Here is a 12,799-nt window from a genome sequence, read left to right as displayed (position 1 = left end):
TCCTTTCGGGTGTGCAGTCGGATAGCGGTACTTCAGCATGTTCCTCTAACAATCATATCTGCCCAACCCAAAACCTTGATACTCTTTATACCTTGTATTCCAATGATTTTCAATGGAGAGGGGAAGAGAAATTTTGCAGCTTCCCTCATCACCTCTCCAGAACACTAGCAAGATTCTGTAACAGAAGCACATAGAAGCAGACACATGTTGCCATTTTATTTCCTTGAGCCTGAGTTGTGCAAGGCTACATGTAGTTTTAATCATTGCACGTAGTCCTGCAGCTTATTAGAGAATAGAACATTTTAGTTCTCTTGTTTTGGTAGCGTGACTAATGGCAACTTACAGCTCTGAAAACATTTCTTAAAATAAAATTGAGGTCTCACACATACCTTTAACGACGTTATCATTCAAAATATTAGTTTTCTTAGACCCAAGCCTGAAACTCATACACCTTCTAAGGGGTTAGTGTTCTAATGTTTGCATGTAGTTAAGCCTGGTTTGTATGCAAGTCGTGTGTATTAAAAGAAAAGCCCTAACACACTTGACAGCCTCCTATTTTGTTTCTTTACTATAAGACACAGTCTCATTCATACTCTTCATCACCTAATAGGAGAACAGTCCTTAATTTTTTCTTTCTTACTTTCCTATTAGGTACTGTCCTTTATAGCCTACTCCCTACTATGAGGCAGAGTCTTGTATTTATCATCCATTATTGTGAAACGGAGCTCCTTATTGTTTGTTGCTTATTAGTGGTTATGAGGCATTGTCTCTTTTTGTCCATTCCCTACCCTGAAGCACAGCCTCTGTTTTTCTTCCTCTATTAGAGGCTCAGTGCCAGACTGACATACAAAGCCATTTCAGATTCGCCAAATCACATTGGCCTTCAACCACAAATGTACTTTTGTTTCAAAGTACTAAACCCGTTTTACGATTCAGTCACAGGTTACTGAATCATAAAATGCGTTAAGAAAGGCATAACAGATCGCTGTTTGGATGGGGCATGTTTAGAGCATCCCTTCCAAACCTCAATTCGTTATGGTATTTATCAATGGTTTGTAACGCAATTTCGGTAGCAAACCATTGGTAGCTTACCGACTCCTCAAAGGAACCCCATCTCCTTTGTGAAGTAAAGAAAATAGGTTGTTTGGGAGTGGCACTATCAACTCTTCAACTTTTTCTTTTTAATGTAGTGTTTTTAAACAAAGCCCTGTTTCTTTTAACCCCTTGCATGCTGGTGACGAACCCAGCCATCACGCTCCGCGGTGCTCGTGTGCGGATGACGGCTGGGGTTCGTCACGGCCCCGCCCTGTTCGTTTGTTTACCGCACAGCGGCGGAAACGGGCCAGCATCGAAGGGGTTAAGACAACAAGCAGAATTGTTTTCAAAATACTTTATTTAAATACGGTCACAGGCAGGCCATCATCCCTGTGTTGGAATCAAATCAGAGCAAGTCACAATTTGCTACTCACCCCACAAAAAGTGAAAAGTAATGAGGTAGGTAGATGGTGACCCTCTCTGAATGAGGATTATGAAAACGGACATATCAGTACTGCGGTACGGTCGCAAAATACATTCCCCAAAAGTCAGCACACTATATGCAACCACTTTTTGTGCATCGATTCTTCGTACATCTAGCCCACTTTCCTTTATTTATTTTTTGTTTACCCTCTATCTTGAAGCTGTGTCTTATCGTTCATCGCCTATTATGATGCACAGCCCTTAGTGTTCATCTCGCCATGAGTAACAGTCTCTTAATATCCATCCTGTACCATGAAGAGCTTGGTTGTAAATGTTGGACCGTAAGGGGCTTGACCAGAGCCATGGAAGCTTTTCAAGACAGCCACTTGATTGTGACAGAAGGAGCCTGGCGCAGAAACCATGACCGCAACTTCAGTGACAAATACAAAGTCCAATTAAATTTATACAAGGGCAGTATCAATGCAATGTATGGCCTTCTATTCTGATAAAAATTGAAACAGCTGTAAATAAAAAGATATATTCAGAACAATTGACAAAAGAAACTATCTACTTTATTATCTCTAGTCAGATCTAGACAAGGAAGGCTGTGACAAGCTTGCTAGTTTTTGTAATAACAAAAATAACAATTTGGAAATTAATTGTTCAAACTTCCAACCATCTCTCTGAATCGATCCTCATTTCATCAGTCTGAGGTTTGTTGATAGACCCACCTCCTTGCAAAATTAAGTAGCTTAAAAAAGCTGCAAATTGGTCTCCACATTTGATCCTCTCCCAATTCAACCGGTCCACCTTCTTGCTTCTCCTGTGAGTAGTTCCCTGACCCCCCAATTTAACACCATCTTATCAGTGGACAATGTTCCCAGTTAACTAAAAAAAAGTCTGCGTAGATCACCTTCCGGTGTCGAATATGGTACCCCACACAGATCCTCCCTGCCTCCATACTGTGGTAGTTGATTATATCCTTTATTTGAGTCGATGTGAATGTAATGTCCAATCAAATTGTATAACATGCTTATGTCATAGTTAGAATGTAGTGATGTAACTTAGAATGTTAAGAGCTTGGTGTATTGTGGTGAGAAGGCGGTTGGTTTCTGGAGAGTCGGGACGTTTGCCCAGCTGCTCCGGTGGGTCTATGGTTTGAGAAATTAATAAACCATTCTTTGACCACCTTATCCGCCTCAGTTCCATCTTTACATTGGCGACGAGGGAATTGGTTCAACTAGACCCACTGGATTGATCGGCGAATTTAAATTTTCGGTAATTTTTGCCACCGGTTACCGGACAATCGAGCCCAAGACTCTTTCTTTCATCTGAAAATTTTCATCACTTCAGCTGTATTCTACAATTTTCCAGGTACTGTTACTCTCTTTTATTCTGATCTGGGAGTCTCCTACCTGCTTCGTGGGATCAGTTAACTTCGTTAACTTCAAATCGAGCCCGGAGTTCCAGCGCGTGAGTAACCGCCACAGCTTCTGACAGCGTCATCATTGACTCCCACTGTGCGTTTCAGCGTGCGTCAGTGACTTGATAACGTCACTACGCTGCTTCCGCCATTTTGTGGGTGTTTGCTGTTTGTCTGCGTTTCAGTGACGTCATCACGTGCTCACGTTTGGCGGCCATTTTGTGCAATTCACCGAGGATCAGTCCAGCTGCCTCGCGTAACTATCCGGCTGTCATTAACGGTGAGACTCTTCAAGTTTCTCCGGTCGATTTCAAAGTCAGCAATAAACATACGCACGCTTCTGTGCATTTGCCGATTAGCGCATTTTCAGTGATGCGCACACTTTCATCTCTGCGCACACTTTCATCTTAAGTCATTGCTGTCTAAGCAATTTGTTGCTGCATGGCTCATACCACTTTCTTCATTTGCGCATTTTCAGTGATGCGCGCACTTTGACATCTTACTTCAAATTCAGGGTGTCAATTCATGTGCTGTTCCTAACCAGTGATGCGCACACTATTACTTTCTTTTAACAGCGCGTTTTCAGTGATGCGCACACTTTAACAACCTGATGACTTTCACTTAAGTACATGTTCAGTTTTATGCTCAATGTAATTGATGTGCTGGTCTTCCGTAGTAGCTATTTCTGTGATCCTACAGTGTTTTTTCTGAGTAATTCTGATTTAGTTCCTGTCACGAACACGGTCTCTTTAATTTATAATTCCTTAGGAGGTGGGTGCCACTACTAACTTTATCTCTTTATTCAGAGTTTCAGAGACTTGTAACATGGCTAATGCTCAAATCTGCAATCAGCCCACAATTTTTCTACAAATTCCAGGTAAGCCTAAATTGGAATGGAAGAAATGGTTTGAAAGTTTCGAAAATTATATTGTGGCTATTGATGGGTCCAAATTCTCAGCTGAGAGATTAAAAGCCATTTTATTCAGTTTTTTGGGTTCTGCAGCTATTGAGATTTTTAAAAACTTGATTCCCATTCCTCCACCCAGTGGTGGTGGTGATGGTTGGAACATTTATAAAGAAGCAGTAGCCAGACTCGAAAAACAGTTTCAGGATGAGCCTAATGTTCTTATTGAAAGGCATGCATTTCATAAGAGGAAACAATTTCCTGATGAAACAATTGAGGAATATGTGGCTGCTTTAAGAGTGCTAGCTGCTAATTGTGACTATGGGGCAACTGTGGATTATTGTATTAGAGATCAATTGATTTTTGAATGTGAGTCAAAAAAGGTCCAAGAAAGACTTCTGGCTTGTCGAAATCCCACATTAAGTGAAGCTGTTGATCTAGCGAAGGGGATTGAAAGATCCATTTTATCTTCTAAAGTCATTTCTGCTGAGAATGCTAAGTCTTTCAACTCTTCATCTTCTGCTTCATCGGTATGTGCTGTGCAATTGTCCAACAAAGGAAAGTCTAATTCTAAACAGGTTTCTGTCAATAAATCTGCCTGTTATAGGTGTGGTTCCAAAGCACATCTAGCCAACAATGTCAACTGTCCTGCTGTAAAAAAAAGATGTGTTAATTGTGGGAAAGTTGGCCACTTTTCTTCTGTTTGCCATGCACCTAGGAGGAGTTCTAGTTCTTCAAGCTCAGGTGTCAATAATGTTGACGTTGTTGAAGAAGACTTACAGAACATGTTGTTAACCATTTATGACTGTGTTTTTGACTATTCTGTAAACAATGTCAGTTTTCCGTTTAAAGCACCGTTAGGCATGGTTTTAGTTGGTGATATTTCTTTTCAAGCCATGGCTGATTCTGGCTCACCGATCACCATCCTGTCTGATGTGTTTTTCAGGGACAATTGGAAAAATGTTGTTCTCCATAAATCTGACATCAATCCCAAAGCATTTGGGAATTTTGATATCACCATGCTAGGTTACTTTGAAGATTCCCTTGAGTTTGAGTCTAGGAAAATTTTCACCAAAATTTATGTTGCCATTGATGGTAAGAATTTGGTTGGGTGGTTTGATTTAGGAAGGCTGGGAGTAATTTTGTGTCCTGGTTCTGATCGTCCCCTGCAACTCAGAGAATTTGATGTTAATAATATCTACATGGACAAGTGTAGTTTAGATATGATTATAAAGAAACATGCTAATGTGTTCAAAAATGTTGTAGGCCAAGTGAAAGGTTATATGCATAAAATTAAGCTAAAGAAGGATGCCATTCCCATTCAACATAAAGTGCGTGTTGTTCCTCTGGGCATTCGTGAGAAACTGAAGGTCCATCTAGACAAGTTATGCTCAGAGGGCATCATTGAGACTACTGATAGTTCTGAATGGGTGTCGGCCATAGTTTTGGCACTTAAAAAGAATCAAGATTTGAGGCTATGTGTAGATTTGAGGTCCCTCAATAAGAACATTGTCGTTGACACGCATCCGTTACCTCGCATTCAGGATATGTTGTCAGCGGTCAATGGTGCCAGGTATTTTTCTATCATAGACCTCAAATCTGCATACCATCAGGTACCCCTGGATGATTCTTCGAAAGATCTTACCACTTTCACTACTCCCTTTGGGTTGTATAGATTTAAAAGAATGCCATTTGGGCTGGCATCTGCAGCCAGTGTGTTTCAAAAGCTCATTGAGAATTTTTTTCAAGGCATCACTGGTGTTCAGTCATTCCAGGATGACATTTTAATTTTTGCCGAGACTGGTGAACAACACAATGTTATTCTCAACAAAGTTCTTAATATTCTTGGTAGTAAAGGCATGACAGTCAGCAAAGAAAAGTGTAAATTCCTGGTTGAAGAACTTAATTACCTTGGGCACAAAATCACGGCCGATGGCATTTTTCCAAAAGAAGATTTAGTCAACACTTTAGATAACATCAGTACACCCCAGGACAAAGATTCTTTGCGCTCTTTCTTAGGTTTGGGAGAGTATTATTCAAGGTTTGTGAAAGGGTACGCTCTAGTGGTGGAGCCTCTTAGACAGCTTCTTAGAAAGGGGGCTCAGTTTATTTGGGACAAGAGCCATGATGAAGCTTTTGTCAATGTAAAGAAGCTTATTTCTAAAGCACCGGGCCTTAAAACCTTCGATCCTCAGGGCAAATCCTTCGTCACCGTGGATGCCAGTACTGTTGGTCTCGGTGCTGTTTTTTCTCAAATGGTTGAGGGTAGAGAGAGAGTAATATCTTTTATTTCAAGAGCTATTCGGGGTGCTGAAAAGCATTACAGCACTATAGAAAAGGAGGCCTTAGCGTGTGTCTGGGCCGTTGAAAAATTCAAGAGTTTTCTGTGGGGCAGGCCTTTTGTACTTGTCACGGATCATAAACCGCTGGTATTTATGATGGATGGTGTAAAGAGCGGCAAAGCATCTTCTAGACTGGTGAGGTTGATTGCCAGACTTCAAGAATACAATTTTGAAACGCAGCACATTCCTGGTGGGAAAAATTTCACCGCTGATTGTTTGTCCAGGCTTCCTCCTAGTGAGGAAGATAACAATGATATTTTGGATGAACATGAATGTGTAGTGGCACTGGTCAATGCTGTGAGTACGTTTGAATCAGGCATTTCAGAGGAAAATTGGATTGAGGCCATGGACAAGGATCTGGTACTCAATAGAGTTAAAAATTTTGTAGGTAATGGTTGGCCTCCCATTAGGAATTTGGAAGAGTGTTTAAGGAGTTTTGCCCAGGTTGCTGATGAGCTTAGCATTGAGGGGAATATTTTGTTGCGTCAACACTTGTTTATTCCTCCTGATGGTTTAAGGAGTAAACTCATCAAGCTTGCTCATGTTGGTCATCCTGGTGTTTCTGGTACTAAGAAGATTCTCAAGAACCACTATTGGTGGCCTGGTATGGATGCTGGTATTGAGAAGGTCATTGACAACTGTTCCGTTTGTGTCAGAGCGGATAAGCACTGGAAGGTCTCAACCCAACCTTTGTCTCTTAAAGAAGGAGCTGTTGGCCCTTGGGATAGAATTTCTATTGATTTTTCTGGCCCCTTTGAATGTTTGGGAAGGGAGAGAAGATTCTCCATTGTATTGATTGATAATTTTTCCAAATGGATATATTACACCTTTGTGGAACATCCCAATACTGATTCTGTTATTGATTTTTTGAATTTTGTTTTCAGTTTGGAGGGTGCTCCAAATTTTATTTTATCTGACAATGGGGTACAATTTGTTTCCAGGTAAATGAAAGGATTTTTGGAAAAGTTCGGAGTAAAGTCTGAAACCACTCCTTTGTATTGTCCCAGGGCCAATGGCCAAGTGGAAAGGGCCAATAGATTTATTAAGGAGGGCATTCAGGCTGCCTTAGAGAGCAAGTTGGATGTTTTGCAATTCTTGAAGGAGAAATTATGGAGTTACCACATCACTCCAAATTCCTCCACGGGTTTTTCTCCCTATCTATTGATGAGAGGCAGACAAGCTAAATCTGTCTTAAGGCCCAACTTTGTTAAAAGTGTTGGGGAGGAAGTTAACATGAAAGTTATCATTGATGAAGTCAAACAAAACATTCTAGAGTCTCGCATTGCTGGTAAAAGCTATCATGATGCTTCTCTCAAGTCCAAAGATAAATGCATCAAGGTTGGTGATTGGGTACGTGTGGTGAAACCTACTATATCTTGCAAAGGTTCTTCCAAATTTTCCAATCCGTTTCAGGTTGAAAGGGTAACTGAGTCTGCTGTTCTGTTGGCTGAGAAGGGTTGGTGGAGCAAGGGTTCAGTTATTCTTCTCAAACCTGGGCAAGAACGTTTTTTTGCCAAAGATGAGGATGGTGGTTGCACTTGGAATGACCTTGATTGTGGTGAGAAGTTTCATGCTGCTGATGTGGCTGATGTGTTCTCTGATGACTCTATTCACGATGCTGGCACTGGAACTGTTGTTTCTTCAGAGAGTTCCAGTGTTTGTGAGGGTGGTTCCAATCTTCAGGAGTCTATTGAAATATCTTCTCAGGTTGATCATTTACCCCTCAAGAGGATTCCTAAAGTTCCTAAGAAATTTGACGATTACATCTTGGATGTTTGATTTATTTCATTCTGTTACTTTTGTAAAAAAGAGACATGTGGTAGTTGATTATATCCTTTATTTGAGTCGATGTGAATGTAATGTCCAATCAAATTGTATAACATGCTTATGTCATAGTTAGAATGTAGTGATGTAACTTAGAATGTTAAGAGCTTGGTGTATTGTGGTGAGAAGGCGGTTGGTTTCTGGAGAGTCGGGACGTTTGCCCAGCTGCTCCGGTGGGTCTATGGTTTGAGAAATTAATAAACCATTCTTTGACCACCTTATCCGCCTCAGTTCCATCTGTTCCCAGTTAACTAAAAAAAAGTCTGCGTAGATCACCTTCCGGTGTCGAATATGGTACCCCACACAGATCCTCCCTGCCTCCATACCTGCTTAATGTGTATGTTCAACCCTTAGCACTGCTGATTGAAACTTTTAATATGACGTTTTACACAAAAGCGGATGACACACAGTTATTTTTTCATCTCATTTGTCTACCTCATGCTTCTCTGACCATACATCAGTACCTCCTAGAAATAAAACTATGGAAGAATGATAGCTGGGCTTAACTTAACTGATAAACATAAGGTGGTCATCATTGAAGGTAACTGCTTTATAAGTAGTTTAGGCAAAGTTAACTAGAGCAAGCCCTACCTGCCTCAACAACTGTATAGTGCCTCAGTGGTAAACTAGATGACAACGTGCCTAGGTTTCCTCACTGATATCATCCTGCAAGTTCCAGTTGTGCACATTTCTCAAACTGACACAATTTCTATCGAGAGGCAGTGAGCTGCTACGGTCCTGGTAGTTTAACAGGCTAACATGGAAACCTGGAGGGGCTGTGATTCACAAAGACTATTGTTGACTATTGTTGTCGTCCTAGGCCTAAAGCTGGCCTTAGAACACAGAGGGCACCTATTACATATGTAGTCAGCATCAAAAACCTGAAAAACAAAATGCTTTCACTCTTCTGTAAGTGGAAGTAATCCTAAAGGCAGGATATTTTGAGGCCTACAAAATTCCCAGAATACTCTCTGGACCTGATGTATTTTCTACACATTAACCCTATCAAACTCCAGAACAAGCCTAGCCTCGGTTCTCTCAAATTATTGCCATCATCCAAGACTTCACCAATACATCATACTTTTTTTTATTGCTCTTCCCGGTTCTCTCGCGTAAAAACTACTGAGTTAATATCCCTTCTCAGAGAAGCCAGCCTCTTATGCACACAGTGGGACGCCCCCTCTACACTCAGATCACTAATCTCTAGCCCTGTGCTTGCATGTTGTAGCCATTCTGACATCTCTCTAATAACTGTTTCAAAACAGCCACCCATCCTTCTCGTTTCAGATCAGCAGAAGTCCTGCCCATAAAAACATGTACTGCTGACACAGCGGCCTCATATAACTGTTGTGCCATGTCTTCTATTCTTCTCTAAAATTCTGCTTAGTTTTTAATCGCCTCACAAAAACCGCTATCACCCGTATACCCAACTTTATAACTCATGCACTCCTCATAATCGTATCTTCTGTCCTCACATCACTCAACCCTTCTGTGGGTTTTATTAATGTTGAACACTCCACTTTACTAGCCTCCCTAAACAACCTTAGTACCACCGGATCCACTATCAAATAGTTCTAATTCTAACTCTCTGGTCCTTCTTAATTCTTACTTTGAACCCTTGTATCCAGGCTCAGATCTCAAAATGCTCCATGCCAATCGCCGCTGGATAGCAGATTGCTCATTGATGTTAAATCCAACCAAATTGCAAATAATATACTTCCTTACCACCTGCCTAACTAACATATAATTTCCCCCATGACATAATAATCACAACATTCTCTGCCAGAAACCTAGTCGTATATTTCAACTTTTCAGTGAACACGGATACGTTCTTAACCAACAGAGCCATTGCAACTATATTTCAATTATCGACTATTGGGAAATACACTGCAGCATTTTTCTTTTTGCTCAGCCAAGACACTCCTCACTTAACTATTGTAATTTTCTGCAAGTTGGCCCCCTCATATTGTCTTTAACACACTGGGTAAAGTTCTAGATTTGAGTAGAATAAACCACTTATGTATTCCTATACACACTACGAAATCAGAGTACCACTAGCAAGTTTAGCTGGTTTCAGCTGCTGAAATTAGGACTCCATCCAAACTAAAGATCAAGGTCTTCAATCCACTAATATCTCCTCTGCGAACTATCTCTCTGCAATCCTGAGTCGATGCTTGCCTAATTGGAAGGAACACCATGTTTTAAGTACCACATTTACACACTATTCTGTAACTGTCATTTTCTAGTCTTGTTTAGGTGATAAATCAATCAAATAAGCATGTGTTCATGGTCTATCATCCACCAAATTCAACCCCCATATGTATGTACACACCCTAAAAGCTAAAATGTTCTGTGCCGTGTTCTGCTGCTGTGTAGAGCATTTCTTGTTGAGATGCTATGTGGTCCACAAATTAAGAAAATAAGTATGATCTGGAGTAGTCTATAGCCCTTTATTTGAAGATTCCGAAAGACCACTGTAAATAGCATCACATGCTACCCCAAATCTAGAGGACAGACCTAGTCCCGGCTTAGTTCAAAATGATAGCCACTAAAAGGAATGTTGACGAGGAAGCATTGGTTAAGATACTCCTGCTGACAGAGAGGGCCATGTACTTGATGAAGCAGAGCATTCTCACATAATCAATGATCTCATGAAGGACGGGAATCAAATGTCATCATACATTCCACCTAGAACAAACCTGGAACCTCACCCAGTTTTCCCCTGAGAACTGTAAAATAGACGCTATATACCCGAGGTACTTAGAAAATGTCAGACCTCGTGGAAGCTATGTGAAAACTAATTTTAGAAGTCATATGTTTATGACTAATGTTGGAAGGATTAACATTTCCGAGAATAGAGTTCAAGAGAATAATGGGCCCCTTTACCGACATCTCTGCTCAGAAGTAGGAACCCTATTCAGGCCTCTAGAAATCTACTCGCCCACTCACTATGGCAAGTCCAGTTTTACCAGGACGAGCTATTTTTAGGACCCACTGGCCCGTTTTGGAGATCGAGCTCGAGTTGGTAAAGAACAGGTGTTTTGTTCATTCACAAAGTGATTGAATAATAAAGATGCCTTCAAATCTTGTTTTTTTATCTTGTCACATTTGCTGTGTTCAAAGACAGAGGTCAAATGTCAGCTCATGCCTTCTTATAAATTCTGAAGTGTGATAGCAACAAATATTTTATTAGGATCAAAATAAATCGGAATAGTTCACTTGGTGATGTGCAAATGATAAATATTTGCTGAAACTCTGATTTCCAGACAATCGTTTATGTGCTAAACAGTTTTATAAGTAACACTGTATGCCATTGGGTCAGTGTGTAGCCATTTCAATGGAAAATGTGCTGTTTGTAAATTACAGTGCACTTCCACAACATGCGTCAGTACTATATATTTATTAAAATTGACAGTTTTTAAAAATGAACTCATAAGCTTTCCTGCTCCTACCCTTAGAACAACGCATTTAGTGAGCAAAGAGGCAAGTCAGTGTTCCTGTGTACCCTATATGTGGCTAGATTTGTATTATATACGAAGCAAAAGTTTGGTTTATTAACTCAAACAAAGGAGTTTTTGGTAGAACAGACATGCTGAACTCACATATTTTAAGGTGCTCTCATGTGATAATGAAGGACAAGGTGACTCAGTGAAGTAAAATATTTGTGTAAGATCACACAATTTGAGACCAATTTATTCGTCAAGCATATTATACTTAGGTCGAGTAGATTATTCAAGTCATAAGACATATAGGCCTAGTAAGATTTTTATGATTTTTCAAGGCCTGAGATATTTAAAAACAGACTTCAGTAGTTAGGAAAGTCCTTTTTTTGTAGTTTAGAAGTGAGTTTGAAACAAAGATTTAACCCCTTCCCTGCGCATGACAAAACAAAGCCATCATGAGCCACGGGCAGCGTGTGCTCATGATGGCATGGTTCCGTCATGCTGCGGTCACTCTTCCCATGTGGCACTTATTCCCCGCATGTGCGGGTGAATTAGTGAGTGGGCGGAGTCGTGACGGAACCACGCCATTATGAGCACAGCTCGCCCGTGACTCATGACGGCGTGGTTCCGTCACGAGCATGGCGGCGCGGCGCTGGGCGGGGTGGGGGTGAGCGTGGCACCTGAACTAGCGCAGGGGCTAAGGGGTTAATAGGATCAAAACAAATCAGAATGCTTTATTTGGTGATGTGCAAATGATAAATAATTGCTGAAACCCAATTTCCACACATTATTGTTTAGACAATATAGTTTTATCAGTAAAACTGTCAGTGGGAAAGTGTGTGGCCATTTCAATGGAAAATGTCTGTCTCTAATTGACATTGCGCTACCACATCATGCTTTAGTAAATTATTCTTTAATAGTGAGAGTTTTTAAAGATGAAATGAGAAACATTACTGCCCCACCCGGATGACAATGCAATTGGTGTACTAAGAGGCAAGTCAGGGGTTATATGTACCCTTTATGTGGGCTTGATGTTGTAGCACTGAGCAAATGGTTAGTCGATTAAATCAAAGAGAAGAGTATTTTGTACAGTAGACATGCTGAACTCACATATTCGAAGGTGCTCTCATATGTGGTAATGAAGAAAAAGGTAACTTAGTGAAATAACATATTTGCCAAGGATCGCACAATTTGAGGCAAGTTTATAGGTCAAGCTTTTCACTGTTGTGTCTAGTTATTCAAATCACTTGACCTGCTAGTCTGGTAACGTTTTTATGAATTTCTCAGCCATGCTACTGCAAGGTGGAATCTCTGACAGGCTCAGGGAGGGGGTGAAGGGTACAACTAATGGTAAATCTCATCCAGCAGAGCTTCTCACCCATCATCTCAGGCAGACAAGTAACCA

At 40.7% G+C, this 12,799-nt stretch overlaps 1 protein-coding gene across 4 annotated transcripts in view; it reads left to right on the top strand.

Annotated features, from left to right (window-relative positions):
- The window catches only part of GANC (glucosidase alpha, neutral C), a 360,817-nt gene that overhangs the window by 18,128 nt on the left and 329,890 nt on the right, over positions 1-12,799 (top strand). Inside the window, exon 2 of one of the 4 annotated variants that reach the window (XM_078659630.1) lies at positions 3,688-3,758. The exons of the other annotated variants lie outside the window; for them this stretch is intronic. The gene's annotated coding sequence lies outside the window, so the exon portion shown is untranslated. The remainder of the gene's footprint in view (positions 1-3,687; positions 3,759-12,799) is intronic. 4 annotated transcript variants of the gene reach the window in all.

This window comes from Lissotriton helveticus, chromosome 9 (genome assembly GCF_964261635.1).
Source record: "Lissotriton helveticus chromosome 9, aLisHel1.1, whole genome shotgun sequence".
Taxonomy (NCBI): domain Eukaryota; kingdom Metazoa; phylum Chordata; class Amphibia; order Caudata; family Salamandridae; genus Lissotriton; species Lissotriton helveticus.
The sequence above is the reverse complement of the archived record's forward strand: the minus strand, read 5'-3'. Positions and strand labels throughout refer to the sequence as shown.